Source organism: Sorex fumeus, unplaced genomic scaffold, assembly GCF_029834395.1.
Source record: "Sorex fumeus unplaced genomic scaffold, SorFum_2.1 ptg000054l, whole genome shotgun sequence".
In the NCBI taxonomy this organism is placed as follows: Eukaryota; Metazoa; Chordata; class Mammalia; order Eulipotyphla; family Soricidae; genus Sorex; species Sorex fumeus.
Window position 1 is genome coordinate 34006286 of NW_026606111.1, and position 17971 is coordinate 34024256.

The following is a 17971-nucleotide window of genomic DNA, read 5'->3' on the forward strand; positions in this document are numbered from 1 at the left end:
TCTTATATTTTAACCTTCAAAGCAGAAGATTTACTGCTGTGACTAAAATTAAATTAGATTGCTTTCCTTAACTACACACTGACTAACTTGTGAAGGGAGACAGCTGAGAAATATATTACGTGGCAAGGAGATATCAATCCAGAACTAAGTCCTCCACACATAAACCACTAAGTGGTCTTTTAGAGTTAACTGTATTTGATAACACATACTTATATCCAAAATATCTCAAGGTCTTCATAAAATATTAATGGTTCTATGCTTATAAAACTCTCATTGCAATTTATAAATACTAGCAATAATATTTTATCAAGAAAGAAAAAAAGGCTTATAGAATTAAGTGATTTGATTTGGCAAAGATCTGTCAGTAAATCTCTGGCTAAGACTGAAATAGATACTATAAATCTAACTGTGCTCTCTAGAGAAAATAACTCCTTTCCTCTTACTAGCTAACTATCCCTCTGCCTAATTCCTTTTTTCCCCCTCTTACTTTCTCTTATCCTTTCCCCTGTGATCTTAGTCTTTCCTCTGCTGAACATTAGGAGTATGAAGCAAGGTAAATAGGACACCCTGCATGGTACCCATAAAGAAGAAAAACTCTAAATTCTTCTCTAAATTCTACCCTTTCCCTTTATGCTCTCCTTGTATCATACTCAAACTACCTAGCAGTTACAATGTATCTGAAAGCTTGCTCTAAAGGTAAGTTGGTATTCTCTTAAAAGAGCAAAGTTTTTTTTTAACACAACAATCTGTCAAAACTCTCCCAAGACTGAATCATTCTCTATTTTCTCAGCCATTTTACCCTTTGTGTCTTACAGAAACAATAAGACAGACAAAAAGGAGTCAACCTTATATAGTCATTTTACAGCATTAACTAAAAAGTGCTTCACTTTCTTAAAAACTTCATAGTGAGAACATTTTAAGAAAATGTATATATACACCAAACATCAGCCAAGCGGCACAAATGCTGGCCGACTTTGACCGTGAGTGTGGAAAGGTAGGACTACAGCTGAATCTTACGAAGACAATGTTTATGAGAAACAGCCTTGTTCCTGACGCCCCATTCGCTCTCAATGGAACGACCATCTCCGAATGCAACAGCTATGTGTACCTAGGTCGAGAGGTCAACATGACAAATGACCTGGCACCCGAGCTGCGCAGGAGGAAGAGAGCGGCTTGGAACGCCTTCAAGAACGTCGAAGAAATAGCTAAGAGGACGAAGAACCTCCGGCTCCTGGCACATCTCTTTGATTCCACTGTTCTTCCTGCATTAACATATGCCTCAGAGACCTGGACCCTACGCAAACAGGATGAGAACGCTATTCAGGTCTCCCAAAGAGGAATTGAAAGAGCTATGCTTGGAATATCACGTTTCACTCAAATGAGAGAAAGAATCCGGAGTTCTGACATCCGTCAACGATCAAGAATCAGGGACGCTGTCTCATTTGCCAAGGTGTCGAAAATCAGATGGGCTGGTGACGTAATGAGATTTAAAGACGACCGCTGGACTAGAGCTGTTACTGACTGGATTCCACGGGATGTCAAAAGACTGCGTGGCCGCCCACCTACCAGATGGTCAGACTTCTTTGTCAAGATCATGAATGATCGGTTTGAGGCCCTTCATGTTCCCGGAGCAAACAGATGCCATTGGGCTACACTAGCACGCGACAGGGACAAATGGAGACGTTACTGGCGCCCGCTCGAGCAAATCGATGACTAACGGGAAGTTAAGTGATTAAGTGATATATACAGTTGTATTATTTTTGCAGGAAATTTGAAATCTTTCTAGTGCACAGTAGCACAGTAGCACAGACCTCCCGTTGTTCATCGATTTGCTCCAATGGGCACCAGTAACGTCTTCATTGTGAGACTTCTTGTTACTGTTTTTGGCATATCTCTGCCATGCAGGCTGTATATTCTCAGTAGCTTGCTGGGCTCTCCGAGAGGGACAGGGGAATCGAACCATGGTGGCGTGCAAGGTCGCCCTACCCTCTGTGCTATCACTCCAGCCCCTTTCTACATGAATTTTCTTTATTATGATTATCATAATAAAATGAACTTGAGAGATATAATTTTTCTTTAGGCAACAGAGTAACTTAAAATCATAATATTAAGGAGATAATAAAGTACAGTTGAACTACTTAATGAAACTATCAAAAAGTTATCAATTTATTTTATAAAATCTTAAAACATTAACATAAAACCAGTATTTGTGATATTCGTATATTTAAATTTTATTCCTGTTGAAATGAATATTTAATGGAATAAAATTTAATTATTTTGTTTCCAAATTAAGTAGAATTACTAGCACAAGCAACATATTTTCACTATTTTTTGAACTTTTACTTCTAAAACATAGTGGGGAAAAGTTCTGCAAATTTTTATTAGTATCATAATAATTTAACTCTTCTATGATTGAAAAATGTAACCATGATTAGTTGTCAGTATTGCAAGTTTATTTTTAAAATGTTCACATTTTGCATTAATAATAGCCTGAAAACTTTTTAAAAACTTAATTTCACAGAAGTCTATTCTTTGTTCTTTGGTAAAGGAGTGAATAAGCAAAGAAATCTAGCAAAAATGCAAAAATATAATCAGCATGTTGAAAGATAATGAATGTGCAGCATAAAATTCACATAATAAGAGCTGATTCCATGCAAAATTATTTTTAATAGTATTGTCAACCAAAAAATTAAAAGCTAAAGCAAAGTATTAAATAACCAATGAAATTTTAATAGAAATAAAACTGTGAAGTGATAATTCATCCAAGTGCTGTTCAATTGATAAGTGATGGGCATAATATGCTATTTGAAAAGTAGATGTAGTCTAATTCACATACAAAAATGAGCTAAAATATTGGAATTTCTGTATCAGATAAGGAACATTCATGAGACTATTTTCATTAACTCCACTTCGGTGGAGTGTTACTGTGATAATTAGAATTTGCTAACAAGTGAACTATATAATTTTTTTCTCTAAAACTCAAACTCACTCATTGTAATCTACAATCAATGTCTTCATTGCATGTCTTTGCTTAGTTACTTACGATCAAGTGAGCTAACACCAGCATGTTATTTTACACAAACTGAGTATTATATAATTTTTTTTATTATTTTAAAGCTCTTTTCTTTTTTCCTTCTAATCAAAAGCTCTTTGGCAGCAATCTGAGCCATCTGCTGGTCAACTTGAGAATTCATGAAATTAATTTACTCTGCTGCTTTGATATTTTTAAATTACCTGTTGTTGCCACACATTTCCATTTGTATAACATTGTACATCTTGCATGCTAAAAGTTACTTGCAGCCACAAAACAAATCTTGAATCTTTTCTTTGCTGTTCTCTAAATTAGGTGCCATCTGAAAGTTTTCTAAAATACTGGGAGAGACAATTAAATTGAGACAATTTTACTCATGCCAAATATTTTCTTGAAGATTTTCAAATAACTCTGCAAGGATTTAGTGTCAATGGAGCAGTTTCATTTGAAAGAAAATATCACTCAAACGACTCAAGCCCCTTGTTAATCATTTTTTTTATTTCTGAGTTTTCATTCCTAAAGGAGAATTCCTTAGAGACTGCGTATATCCTTTCCAATATTCCTACCATCTATAAGTTTTGCCATTCTTTGAAAACTGATATAGATAGTGCTCCCCAAAATTTTTTACTGCAAAATCACTTCTGCACTACTCAGGTACTGAACTTAGGCTTTGAACTAAAGATACTTTAAAGCCAAATAAGAATGTCTATGCATTATTCATAAGGTATTTAACCAGCTAAAAGAAGAAGCATTTATCTTAAGACTGATGGTATACTTTCTTAAAATAGCCTTGTCTCTCTTTGGTTTATTTTCCTTGTTTCTCCCTTTTAGTCTTGTTCATAATTGGGAAATGGTTCAAGTCTCTTGCTTCTGAAATATTATACCTCAAGATACTTAGCACCTCTTTGACATTATTTCAACATGCTCTCAAATGAATTCCACAATTCGTTGCCATGAGCTATATTGTTTCATTTTTTAACAATTAGACCTGACATCCATAGTCTAGGAAAATTAGTAGATATTCTACTTTGAATTATTTGAATTTTTTTCTTTTTTCTTTTTTCTTCAGTCTACAAAAACAAACCTACATATCTACAGAATATAAACAAATCCGACAAACCTTAGGGAAGCAGGTAGAAATGTATACCTTAAAAAATACTCATTAAAGTGAATTAAATTGTCCTGGAATAAAAGATGTTTTAGTTCAAAGTATATTTTACATTGTTTCATGTTTTAGTTCCCCTAAGGCAAAGACAGTTGGTTTGAAGAAACTAAATATCCATTTTATTTGATCCAAATTCAATGAGATAGCTGTTATTCTTTCGGGGTTATTTGAGACACAAAACATTCCCACCCTGCTAACTGGACTAGCATCAACTTCCAGCATCCATTCTAGCAACATGCAAAAAAGGTATAGTTTTATTTTTTTCTGATCTTTAGAAATACAAAAACACAGAGACACTTCTAAATCACTTTAGCTGCTGCCTTTCTGCTTTTACGTTTGCAACCACATACAAGAAAAGCAGCCAAATGCACAGACATAGACCCATTCATCACTCACTTGTATCTCAGTCCTGTACAATTACATTTTTCTGTTGAGATGATGCAGTTACACCTGACTATGCACAGAGGTTACTGCTGCCTCTGAACTCAGAGGTCATTGCTGGTTGTGCTCGGGAAATCATAAGTTGTGCTAGAGTTTGAATCTAGGTGGGCTGAATGTTAGGCAAATACTTTATCAACTGTAGTACCTTTTTGGCTCCAAATTGTTCTGTGGATTCCACTTCTGAGTGAAAATTCACTTCCCAAGGAAGCCCATGTTGCTAAGAGCTAACGGATAACTTCCATTTTTCAAGGATTTGGATCTCTTAATAACATTGAATACTACTATCTGCTCCTTAATTCTTAGCTTTTGTAATAACAGGGAAGATTCCTTATCCACTTCTCTGGATTCTTCTTCAGATGAATAAAAATTCACGATCTCCACCAAATGTTTATCATTTGCTACCCTCTTCCTCTTGATCTGCTTGCCCTACTTAAAGCGAATATGCCAAATTGACTATATTTTAAGCTGAGTTTATATTTCATTTCTTTTTTATTAAAAAATTTTTAATAGTGAGACATCATGAGGTACAGTTGCAGACTTACACATTTTTGTGTTTGGGTTTCAATTATACAATGATCAAATACCATCCCTCCACCAGTGCCCATTTCCCACCACCATGCATCCCAGTATCCCTCCCATCCCCCCATTCCCCCATCCCACCCTGACTCTGTGGCAGGGCATTCCCCTCTGTTCTCTCTCTCTTATTGGGTGTTATGGTTTGCAAAAGATTGAGTGGCAATCATGTTTGGTCTATAGTCTACTTTCAGTATGCTTCTCCCATCCTGGGAGGGTCCTCCCAACACCTTTATTTGGTGTTCCCCTCTTTATCTGAGCTCCCTTTTCCCTAGTATGTGTGGTTGGCCTCCAAGTCATGGAGCAGAATTTCTGGTACTAATCTCGGCCATTCTTTGGTGTTAGTTTCCTATTTTGTTACTTTATGTTCCCCAGATGAATGCAATCTTTCTATGTCTATCCCTTTCTTTCTGAGTCATTTCGCCTAACATGATACTTTCCGTGTAGTACCACTTGTATGTGAATTTCGTGACTTCGTCTTTTCTAACAGCTACATAGTACTCCACTGTGTAAATGTACCAACGTTTCTTTAACCAGTCATCTGTTCTCGGGCACTCAGGCTTTTTCCAGATTCTGGCTATTGTAAAGAGTGCTGCAATAAACAGGCAATTGCAGATGTCACTTCGACTATACTTTTTTTGCCTCTCTGGGATATATTCCCAGGAGTGGTATTGCTGGATCAAATGGGAGCTCAATTTCTAATTTTTTGAGAATCAACCATATTGTTTTCCAAAATGGCTGAACCAGTTGGCATTCCCACCAACATTGAAGGAGTGTCCCTTTCTCACCACATCCTCGCCAGCACTGGTTGCTTTTGTTCTTGTGGATATGGGCCGGTCTCTGTGGTGTGAAGTGATATCTCATTGTGGTTTTGATCTGCATCCACCATATCAACAAAAGAAAAGATAAAAATCATATGATCATATCAATAGATGCAGAGAAAGCATTTGACAAGATCCAGCACCCATTTATGATGAAAACCCTAGCTAAAATGGGGATAGAGGGGACATTCCTCAATATAGTTAAAACCATCTATCACAAGCCTACAGCAAACATCATCCTTAATGGCGAGAAACTTAGAGCCTTCCCTCTAAGATCAGGACGAGACAAGGATGTCCACTCTCTCCACTACTGTTCAATATATTACTGGAGGTACTTGCAATAGCGGTTAGGCAAGAAAAAGATATTAGGGGTATCCAGGTAGGAAAGGAAGAAATCAAGCTCTCACTATTCACAGACGATATGATACTATACCTAGAGAAACCTAAAACCTCTACCTAAAACTTCTAGAAACAATAGGCTTGTATAGTAAAGTGGCAGGCTATAAAATCAATACCCAATAGTCCATGGCTTTCCTATATGCAAATAGTGAAAGAGAAGAAAGTGACATGAAGAAAACATTCCCATTCACAATTGTGCCCCAGAAAATCAAGTACCTAGGAATCACCTTAACTAAGGAAGTAAAGGACCTGTACAAAGAAAACTACAAAACGCTACTTCACGAAATAAAAGAGAATACGAGGAAATGGAAAAATATCCCCTGTTCATGGATTGGGAGGGTTAACATTATCAAAATGGCAATACTTCCCAAAGCACTGTATAAATTCAACGCAATCCCTATTAGGATACCCATGACATTCTTCAAAGAAGTGGAGCAAACACTCCTGAAATTTATATGGAACAATAAGCCCCCACGAATAGCTAAAGCAATTCTTGGGAAAAAGAAAATGGGAGGAATCAACCTCCCTAACTTCAAACTCTACTACAAGGCATTAATAATTAAAATAGCATGGTACTGGAACAAAGGCAGAGCTGTAGACCAATGGAACAGGGTTGAATATATTGACATCTCCCCCCAAGCATACGAGCATCTAATCTTTGATAAGGGGGCAAGAAAAGTGAAATGGTGCAGGGAAAGCCTCTTTAACAAATTATGCTGGCAAAACTGGATGGCTACATGCAAAAAAATGGGCTCAGATCTCTGCCTAACTCCATGTACAAAAGTAAGATCTAAGTGGATTAAAGACCTCAACATCAGACCGGAATCTATAAAGTACATTGAGGAAAAAGTTGGCAAAACCCTTCATGACATAGAAGCTAATGGTGTCTTCAAAGATGTCACACTGCTGGCCAAGCAAGTGAAAACAGAGATAGACAAATGGGACTATCTTAAACTAAGAAGCTTCTGCACCTCAAATGAAACAGTGACCAAAATACAAAGACAGTCTACAGAATGGGAAAGAATATTTGCCAACTACACATCTGATAAGGGATTAATTTCAAGGATATACAAACTACTGGTTCAACTCCACAAAAAGAAAACATTCAACCCCATCAAAAAATGGGGAGATGAAATGAATAGAAAGTTTCACAAAGAAGAAATCCGAATGGCTAAAAGGCACATGAGAAAATATATTTCATTTCTTAACTTCACACACAAGTATTCAGTTCTCTCACTGGCATCTCAAGCTAGATTTTCTTCCTCTCTCCCTTCTTCCTTCCCTCCCTCCCTCCCTCCCTCCCTTTCTTCTTTCCTTCCTTCCTTCCTTCCTTCCTTCCTTCCTCCCTCCCTCCCTCCCTCCCTTCCTCCCTTCCTCCCTTCCTTCCTCCCTTCCTTCCTTCCCACCCACCTTCTCTCCCACCTTCTTTCCTTCTTTCCATCCCTCTTTCCCTCACTCACTTACTCCTTCATTTCTTCCTTCCTTTCTTCCTTTCTTTTTTCTTTTTTTTCCTTTCTTTCTTTTTCTGAAATAGATAAAGGGTTATTGAAAAGTAGAAGAGACACCCAGGAGGAAGAAATAATCCTATACCAAATATAACTAAGTTCAAGTTGGATGTTTCCTGACAGCTGATTAGCACTGTAGTAGCACTGTCCTCCCATTGTTCACCGATTTACTCAAGGTTATTCCATGACCTTTACCTTTGAAGACTTTAATTGTTATGTCACTCACTCCTTGGAGGGAGTGAATCATTTTTAAATCACAGTTTAACATCACTTTCTCCATTTCTTCTCAGCCTTTTAAATGACTTATGGATATTGTTGTTTATTGACACAGTATCAAATTTCTCAGTCATAATATCAATAGTCCCTCATGGCAGAATCTGGCAAGCTCCTTGTGGCATATCCAATATGCAAAAAACAGTAATAATAACAGGTCTCATACCCCTGACCCAGAAAGAGCCTCCTATAGGGCACCATTGGGAAGGATGAGTAAGGAGAGGCTGCTAAAATCACGGGGCTGGGACGAATGGAGACATTACTAGGGCCTGCTCGAGCAAATCGATGAACAACAGGTTGACAGTGATACAGTGATACAAAGAATATCAACAGTGGTAATGAATCTTAGTCAAATTCCAATGTATAATAAGATATTATTATAAAATGTTGATTGGGGGTTTTCATAGAGATACTATTTTTTGTATTAGGCTATGTGACCTTTTTTTTCCCCTTTGAATCACCGTGAATTACACTTACAAAGTTTTCAAGTTTGAGTTTCAATCATACAATGATCAAACACCCACCGCTCAACAGTTTACATTTTCCACCACCAATGTCCTCAGTATCCCTACCACCAGCCCCCCTTCCCACCCCACACCTGCCTCTATGGCAGACAGTTTTCCTCTTACTCTCTCTCTACTGATGGGCATTATGGTTTGCAATACAGATCATGAGAGGCCATCATGTTTGGTCCTTTATCTACTTTCAGCACACATCTCCCATCTTGAGTGATCCCTTCAACCATCATTGACTTAGTAATACCTTCTCTACTGCAGCTGCCTTCTCCCCCGCTCATAAGGCAGGCTTTCAATCATTGAGCAATCTTCCTGGCCCTGTTTCTACTGTCCTTGGGTGTTAGTCTCATGATATTTTATATTTCACAAATGAGTGTAGTCATTCTATGTCTACCCCTCTCTTTCTGACTCACTTTACTTAACATGATACTCTCCACGATCATCCACTTATAAGCAAATATCATGACTTCATCTCTCCTTACAGCTGCATAGTATTCTGTTGGGTCACTGTACTAAAATTTCTTTAACCAGTCATCTGTTAACTTGAGTACTTGGGTTGTTTCCATATTCTGGCTATTGTGAACAGTCCTGCAATAAACATACAGGTGCCCGTCCTTCATGCCCTACCAAGGTCACGAATTGCCCCCCACGAGTGGCTCTCCGGCATGACCGTGGCTCGAAAGGCACAAGGACTTAATGCAGAGCCCGGCAGCTTGTGGCAGAAAAATGAATGGACTAAGCGTTAATCCACAGTAACATGCCTCCTCGGGAGAAAAGGGGTGTTGCTCCCTTCCACCTTTCTCCCCCTGGGCAGCTAGATGGCGGCTGTCTCGGAGCTTTTTGGAAAGTCAAGTATGAGCCAGTGGTGACAGGGCAACTGCAACCTCATAGGAAGGGGGGCATTCCCGGTTCATCCTTCACGCCCTACCAAGGTCACGAGTGGCTCTCCAGCAGGGCCATGGCTCCAGAGCCACAGAAACCAATCTCGTAATTATCTGGCTCTTGGCAGAAATCCCTCCAGGCTTAATAAGTAAAATATCAGAAATCCAAATTTGCGTGGCCACTATTGTGGCCGCGCAACATCATATGGTTCTCATAACCAGCTGTAGAAAACAAATTATTTCGCCTTTTCAGTAGTTCTGATCGTTGGGTGTAAACTCTAAACAATAATAGTGTATCTTTTGTCGAAACAATGAATTTAATCAAAGTAGATAGAGAGTTAAGTAGAATTCATCTGCCTCACAGACATTGGGAGGGGTGGAGGGGGTATATTGGGGTTCTTGGTGGTAAAAAATAAGTACTGGTGAAGGGAAAGGTGTTTGATCATTGCATGACCGAGACTTAAAACTGAAAGCTTAATACTTTTCCCACAGTGATTCAATAAATAAATATAAAAAAATAAAAAGGTGTATTGTAGGATAATTTAAAATGTAAAGAGGCCAGGTAGACAGGAGGGTCAGTGGAAAGAAATGTAACCGAAATTTACACCTGGTGTGGGTATTCTCCACTGTTTATTTTTTTTCAAAGCTGGTGATAGCGATAGCACCCAAATTATTAAAAATTTTCACATTTAAAAATAAATAAATAAAAATAAATAAATAAATATACAGGTGCACATGTCATTTCTATTGTGCCTTTTTGTACCCTTGGGTTATAGTCCCAGAAGTGGTATTGCTGGGTCTTATGGAAGCTCAATTTTTAGTATTTTTAAGGAATGCCCATATTGTTTCCAAAAAGACTGGATCAGTCAACATTTCTACCAACAATGAAAGAGTATCCCTTTCTCCCCACAACCATGCCAGCACTGATTGTTCATGTTCTTTTTTATGCGTACCAGTCTCTGTGATGTGAGATGATATCTCATTGTTTTGATTCACATCTCCCTGATGACTAGTGATGTAGACCATTTTTTTCGTGTTCCTTCTGGTCATTTGTGTTTGTTTTTTGAGGAAGTTTCTGTTCATTTCTTCTCCCCATTTTTTGATGGGATTGAAGGTATTTTTTCTTTTACAATTCTACTAGTGTCTTGTATATCCTGGATATTAACCCCTTATCAGATAGATATTTGGTAAATATCTTTCCCATTCCATGGGCTCTCTCTGTATTTTGATCACTGTTTCTTTCTGAGGTGTAGAAGCTTCTTAGTTTAATGTAGTCCCATTTGTTTATGTTTCTTTCCACTTGCTTGGTGAGTGGTGTTCCATCCTTAAATATGCTCTTAGCTTCAATGTCATGGAGGATTCTGTCTACATTTTCCTCTATGTACCTTATAAATTCAGGTCTGATATTGAGGTCTTTCAACCCACTTTGATCTGATTTTTTTGCCTGGCATTAGACAGAGGTCAGAGTTCATTTTTTTTTTTGCAGGTAGCTGTCCAATTTTCCCAGCACTGCTTGTTGAAGAGTATTTCTTTGTTCCACTATACATATCTTGCTACAATAATTTATCAAAGATTATGTGATCATATATTTGAGAGTCTGTGACAGAATATTCAACTCTATTCCATTGGTCAGTGGGTCTGTTTCTAGCCCAATACCATGCTGTTTTAATTACTACTGCTTTTTAGTACAGTCTGAAGTTGGAGAAGGTGATGCCACCCATCTTCTTTTCCCCAAGGATTTCTTTAGCTATTTCTGGGGGTTTATTGTTCTATATAAATTTCAGGATTGTTTTGTCTATTTCTTTGAAGAATGTCATGAGTATCCTTTTAGTGACCGCATTAAATCTGTATAGTCCTTTGGGGAGTATTGCCATATTGATAATGTTAATCCTGACTATTCATGAGCAGGGAATGTGTCTCCATTTCCAGTGTCCTTTCTTATTTCTTGAAGTAGTGTTTTGTAATTTTCTATGTATATTATTTGATCTTAAAGTATCCATTATCAAAAGGTTAGATTATTATAGGAGAAAATAAGAAAACAGGAGTCAAATTCTTGCCATTAGACTTTGAAAATCTAATAATTTGGAAATTCATTATCAGTCTTTTGGTCAACTTAGTATAATTCTACTGCTTTCAAAGACTTAAAGATTCCAACAATGGAAGAAGAGAGCTAAAAATATTTCCACAATACTGGCAGTGCTTTATTATGAGATGTGAAGAAGAAGAGTAGGGAATTCTCAGATGGTTTGAGCAATAGAAAAACACAGAACCTGGAAAGTAAAGCCTGGAAAGGTAAAAGACTTCAGAATAGTTCCTGACACATGGAATGGTTCGTAGGAGAATGCTCTTGCTCATGAGGGTATTGAGGCAGAGAAGTCAGCTGCTTCTGTTGGACCCAAGAAGAGTGTAGAAATAGAAAAGTACCATAAAAATCATTTTACTTCATATGAGAGACAGAGTGGATAGCCACAAGAACTGGTAATGTTTATATATTATCACTAGACAACTTCAACCTCCCAAAACATAAGCACGTTATAAGCACCAAAAACCGGTGTGTGTGTGTGTGTGTGTGTGTGTGTGCGTGTGTGTCTCACAGGGGAGGTAGGGAGGAAGCAGTTCGATATTTATTTCCTCATACTTTGTAGAATGTTGGTCTTAAATTGATAATGAACCATTCAGAAATTTCATATTCCAATATCTAGAAATTAAAACTGTAGTAACAGTTGTTTAGTATAAGCTTTCTTTCCCAGTAGTATAATTTCTAAGATTGGTATCACAGCTTTCCTCTTATCAATAAATCAGATGATACTGAGAGGCAACTTCTATTTATAAGGTTTTTTTTATAATCTAAAATGACTAAGGCCTAAGACTAAACAAGAGGGTAAAAGACAAGAAAGAATCCAAGACTGTTCTGTGTCCACCTCTTATGGAAATCTTCCTAGAGTCCTGACGAACAAGTTTCTCTTTTCTTTGGCAACTCCTGGTATCAAAAGCAGGGCAGAAATAGAAACTTTTATATGGATTTCAATAAAACAAAAGTTCATGGTTGGAGAGATAGGGCAGGTAAAGAATCTGCCTTACACACAGCCAACTCAGATTTGACCTTCGGCATCCTATATATCAAGCCCACCAGGAGTGGTCCCTGAGCACAAAGCTAGAACTAGTCATGATTATTGCCAGGTGTGACCCAAAAACAAAACAAAACAACAAGAACAAAAATTAAACATGTTCTGCTACTAATAATCAGGAAGAGAATGACTATTAGATATCAGTTTGTCAACAATTCTTAGCATAGAAACAAGAAGATAATATTTTACAAATAGCTTTGTGAACTGAGATTCACATGATTCAATCTGGTTCCCTGGGTAGATTATAAATTTAGAAAAAGCTTGACTATTTCTCTCTGAGTTTTCACTTTACTCAAGCTTCTATTTCAGTTTCAGCTGCCTTTTGACCATCTTTGCTTAAGAAATTAATAAAATACTTAAATAAAAATGGATAAATAAGTGCACATACAAGTCTGAATCACATATGCACCTGGGAAGGAGGTAGTTAACCCCAGTGTCCACCCAAACAGAACCCTGACAGCCAAAAACTCTTTTATTCCACAATCACTTCCATGCTTCAGGCCGGACACCACTTCTCAGGATGAGACACAACCAGAAATTAATCTTCTGAAAAACTCAGGTACACAGATTTTGTGATTAAAATCTCCAACCTTTCACAATATCAGAGATGGGCTGCCTTCCCCCATCTCCCTGTTCTTTCAGAAGCCGAAGCAGTCAGGCACACATCCCAAAGCTGCCACCCAGTTAAAAAAATTAACTCCAGCTGTATTATCTCATCAAAAATTTTGGACTTCCTGGAGCACACAGACACAAATGAGGACTTGAAACATGCAAATTCCATAACACTGATAAACTAGGAGTTATACGTGACATTGGATGTGATATAATGTAGAAGGCAACAAATCTCAATTAACAAAACATAAACATATAAGGCTTAACCTGTAACAACATATTAGTAATCTCTTATACAAGGACTTAATTGTTACAAAGTGAGTTACAACAATCCTTGCTAACTTTCTTTTAAAAAACATTTTTGATCCTTATTGACAACAAGCAATATAAAATAGATTATTGAGGGTCTGCTTTGGCGTCAAGCTTAGGGGTAATGGGGAAAATTGAACACAATGGTGGAGGGAAGGTGTGGTGGGATTGGTGTTGGAATATTGAATACCTATAACAAATAATTATGAACAACTTTGTAAATCACAGTATTTATATAAAGTAAGGGTAAAATTGGAAAAAATAAGTAAATATTTTAAAGGAAGCCAGGATATGGTTTTGAAGAGAGTTTCAGCAAACTTACTATTTTGGGAACTCTGACCAAAAACATAATACTATAAAGTTTTTCCTGCTTTTTGTTTATGTAAAAAAAATCACAAATTGTTTTGAGGTACAGTGATGCCCAATCGATTCAATTTATTGGCGTCTGCCTTGCATGCAGCCAATCGATTCCATTTATTAAGTTTCACCTTGTACTATAATCATTTCAAGATTTATCAGCACTGTTAACCCATAGTGTCTTCCTGAAAGAGAATGTAATACTAAGTATTTTCTCTTCAGCATCTATCACAGTAGATATTCATGGTAAGTTCCCTGAGACTGACTTTAGCTTCTTAGTACACATCCCAATGGGAAAATAATAGTGCTGCCCAAATAAAATGATTATTTTGAGTGTGCATATAAAAAAATATCATAAGTGCATCCGGGTCTCCCAAGCCATACCTAGGGAGCTCAGGGACTATTCTCAGTGATAATACTACTTGATTTTGTAGCCACAGTGAGAGGGCAGTCAAAAAAATTAAAATGACTTATTTTGGCTGGAGCGATAGCACAACAGGTAAGGTGTTTGCTTTGCACACAGCTGTCTCAGGTTCGATTCCTCTGTCCCTCTCAGGCGGCTTGGCAAGCTACTGAGAGTATCCCGCCTGCATGGCAGAGCCTGGAAAGCTCCCTGTGGCATATTTGATATGTCAAAAACAGTATCAATAAGTCTCACAAAGGAGATGTTACTGGTGCCTGCTCCAGCAAAAAGATGAACAAAGGGGGAACAGTGCTACAGTGCTAACCTTCCATGACTCAGCATCCCTTAAAAAGTACTTATTTTAATGTGATACAATAGTGCTAGTTCTGTTTACTGGGTATTTCTAGCACTCCACCTCTGGATACAATGTAGAATTGCTTACCCAACATTTTTTGTTCTGAGAAGGCATGTAATGTCAGCCAACAAATTGCAGGTACAAGCGGCATATGTATCTACTAAACCCAAGTATTTAATTTCTAGCATGAAATCTGTAAGAGCTCTTATTGTCACAGTTAGAGCAAACAGCAACATAAGTTTATGGTTTCTCCAGTCAGCCTAAATTTCTGAGAAGGGGAAAAGAAGCAGATGACCTTTAGTGTGTTTGTGGTAAAATCATATGCTCCGAAGACATAGCCTTGGTTTTCCCACCACACATATCCAAACACTCTATTGTCAACAACAACAAAAAAATCTCACTTTCTATAAAATTTAATTTAATGCATATCAGGGATTCACAATCAGTTTGACCTCTGAAGTAGCAAAGTCAACTTTTAAGGTGAAATTTAAAATAATTAGGTTGATGTGATGAACAAATTCAGTGTGAATAAGGATACAACACGTAGAGTAAAATATATTCTCAAAAAAGCTCTTTGCATCATTTCTTTTCAAAATCCAGGTATGGACTTATGAGACAGTTGTTGAACTGTCTGTAGCATTTGGTAGCATGCAGGAGGTGACCTAGTTAATCCCCAGCACTACATGGTCCCCTAAGCACCATTGTACATCAGTGATGAACACCAAGCTGGAAGTAGCCCTCAACATTTCTGGGTATGTTCCAATATTATTTTAAAATCCAGATATAGAATATTTTTGTGTCGCATTTACATTTGAATGTGGACAATAACATTAAATACGTATATTAAACAATAAATTTTAAACCATTGTGTTAAACATATTAATCAGGTGAACAATACATTCAGATGTAATTATACAATATAAAGATAATTAAAGTACACAATAAAGAAATATAGCCCTCTTAGAGATGAAAAATATCACTGTAGTACCTTTAAAGTATACTGATCTGACTAGCTCTAATACTGTGTGAATCTACAACAAAATGTAGTTTAATTAAAGATGAAAGGGTATTGTATCTTTTATTGTAAAATTTATGGACCATAAAGATTAAATGTAATTAGGTTGATGTTATGCAATATTGTTGTTCACAAATAATACAATCAAAATCTAAATTCTAAAAATCTCAGGAAATTATATTAGAAGATAATGTTCAGTTTCTTCCAAACTAATTTTAGTTGTTTTTATCATTTTCCCCTAGCATATAAATTCACTACTATTAAGCAACACGACTTGAAAACCCCTTTAACATAATGCACATAATGAGATTTATTTGAGATTTGTTACCCTTTTCTGGAAGAGCTGATTATTTTTCATGAGATGGAAAAAATGTTACATGACAACTGTTGCTTCAAATGACTAATTGTTAACTAGCAATCCAGATTAAAGAACAAGTGAAAATAACTGGGTATTTTTTATTTATAATTCAATTTTATAATTCCTATATAGATAGTATACCTAAGTGATGATTGATGTCAAATTAAATCAAAGTTTTGAAATTCAATTTACATCCTATTACTATTTTATTCTACATTTTTAAAAATTTCTAAATGTAAAAATGATTGAATATATTTTCACCATTTTCTTAACAGAAAAAATGAAATAGTTTAACGAGACAAAGTAGGCAGTAAGAAGATGAAAATATGAAAAATTAACATATTTTTAGGTTCATGAGTTTTAAGGATTTGCATTTTCTACCAAACTTCCCAGAATCTTTTTATCCTATAACTCTGAATTTTTTATCTTATTGAAAAATATAGGCCCAAACTTCTCTGCAGCACAAAAACAAAATATTTTCAGATGCGCCTTTGGCAATCCTGGTATATAGACCTTTTCCAATGGAAAATCATAATGACATAATTTGAACGTACCAAATCATCACCAACCTATTTCACATAATGTATAATCACAAAGAGGCATCTCACATGCACAAACAGCCAGGGCATTTGGTCCATAAGCCATATGGTCCACTAAAATCCTGAAAAACATTACTGCAATTAGGACATATGCTTGGCAAAGCCTTGGATCACCCGCTGAGCCCTACTTCCTCCAGGAAGTTTCAGCTTGGTGAGAAAATGCATCCTTCCAAGAGCAATGGTTCCCTGTGGGCCTTCGTAGAGTCCAGAGAGTGTGGTTCCCTTATGTTTCAGCTGATCCATGCAGTCACCATGCAGCACATGTTGTGAGTGGACAATGTGTCTGGACCCACCTGCCATCTTCCCGCAGGTTGTTCTTTGGTGTCCTTTAAAACTTCCCTCTCTACAGCACTTTGTGCAGACTGCTGGCAACTCTAACTTTACTGTTTGTTTACATAGATTTTGATGATACATATTGAAGTTACATAACAATTAAGACTCTACTCTGTTCCTCTTTTGACCTTAGGCATGGTAAGCTTATTTCCGTTCTAGCCTTCTTTTAAAATGTTTAATGGAATTTCATATTTTTCCTATTGAAAAACTCTTAGGTTTTTGTCAAAAGAAATTTGAAATACCACATGAATTGATGTACTCACATCCCTCTCCACCACCGCCAAATCACATAAATAAAACATTTCATAAAAAGTCCTTTGATACAATTTATGGGAAGTAAATTTAACAAGAGCTGGCTCATTGTAGAAAAATTCAGCTTATCTTTTCCTGATCCTTTTATTCTATACAGGGAAAGAAATTTATGTCAGTTTAAAAAAATCTATTACTGTGTCTCATAACTGAATCCATTATTTTTCTCCATGATCCATCAGGCAAAAACAAGAATAATAGATTGCTTTGACAGAACCTTGAACATAAATGTCTCCAAGAATCAAATGGAGTAAGTTAAACAAGTTTCAGGAGGTATTGAAACAAGATCAGATAACCTTCTTCATACATTTCTAAGTCAGATCTTACTAAAGATTTCATTATTATTAGCAGCAGCAGAAAAAATGACAAATTATATACCAGTTGAATTTTCATGATAAAACTTGAATATTCTAATTCAAACCTATACATTTTAAAGTAAGATTAACTTTGAAAAACAAACTCAAATAAAATGATTGATTTTCTATTCACTTTTAATAACTAGTTACATATATTCTCCGTTTCACTAGACTCAATTTTAAATAATTGAAAATGTCCTATGTATGGTAGCTTATTAAAAAGATAATGTTGA